The sequence below is a fragment of the Schistocerca gregaria genome, chromosome 8 (genome assembly GCF_023897955.1).
Source record: "Schistocerca gregaria isolate iqSchGreg1 chromosome 8, iqSchGreg1.2, whole genome shotgun sequence".
Classification (NCBI taxonomy): Eukaryota; Metazoa; Arthropoda; class Insecta; order Orthoptera; family Acrididae; genus Schistocerca; species Schistocerca gregaria.
The window spans coordinates 278,567,040-278,568,076 of NC_064927.1; the positions used below are offsets into that span (position 1 = coordinate 278,567,040).

Sequence of the window (1,037 nt, forward strand, 5' to 3'; positions counted from 1 at the left end):
CGTTTCACAAATCACTTACCTCACAAGTATCTTCGTTACTCAAGCTACTGCAATACAGCGAGCGCCACTACTGCCAGCTAAATAAAAGATTCAAACTACTGAAGGCACTAACTACTGATAGGCATAGTTAGCAAATGAAAGATTTTAATAGAGAACAAACAATGTATTTACCTCACTAGTCATAATATATATAGCAGTTCATGACACCAATTCTTACAAATTTCAGAACTCCGCCATCTCTCTACCCACGTCCACCACTGCTGGCGGCTCACCTCCCACTGCGCAACGCTACGCGCTGTTAGCATCCAGCTGCCGCTGCCCAACACTACAATGGCAGACAACAATGCAGACTAAACACAGACTGCACACGGCACAGCCAGTGATTTTTTCATACCGAGCGCTATGTGGCGTTACCAATAAGAAAACCTAAACAGCCTACTTACAATTTTCCTCTTAAAAGCACTCCGCCTTGACGCCACAAGTGGCCCATGAGAACCATCCGACCGCCGTGTCATCTTCAATGAGGATGCGGATAGGGGGGGGGGGCGTGTGGTTAGCACACCGCTCTCCCAGTCGTTATGATGGTTTTCTTTGACCAGAGCCGCTACTATTCAGTCGAGTAGCTTCTCATTTGGCATCACGAGGCTGAGTGCACCCCGAAAAATGGCAACAGCGCATGGTGGCCTGGATGGTCACCCATTCAAGTGCCGGCCATGCCCGACAATGCTTAACTTCGGTGATCTGAAGGGTAACCGGTGTATCCACTGCGGCAAGGCCGTTGCCCTATTTCCCTCTTTGAGGTTTGATAATCCTGGCTGGTATGGGCACAGCCTTTATTTTCAGCCATTGGAGTTATCCTCAAGGTTAAAAATTTATATGAACATGTTAGCTTCTTTCAACACATACATATATAAGTTTTCTCTTCTAACAATGTGCATGTTGTAGCCGCATAGTCCCATTACTGTCAGTCAGCATCTGCACAGTGTTTATGTTGCGAAGTACATGCGCGCACAGCACAATGTCCGTTATCGACACAG

At 47.0% G+C, this 1,037-nt stretch overlaps 1 pseudogene; it reads right to left on the bottom strand.

The window, feature by feature from the left end:
* Positions 1-664: 664 nt before the first annotated feature.
* Positions 665-783, bottom strand: LOC126285605 (5S ribosomal RNA; annotated as a pseudogene).
* Positions 784-1,037: the final 254 nt, after the last annotated feature.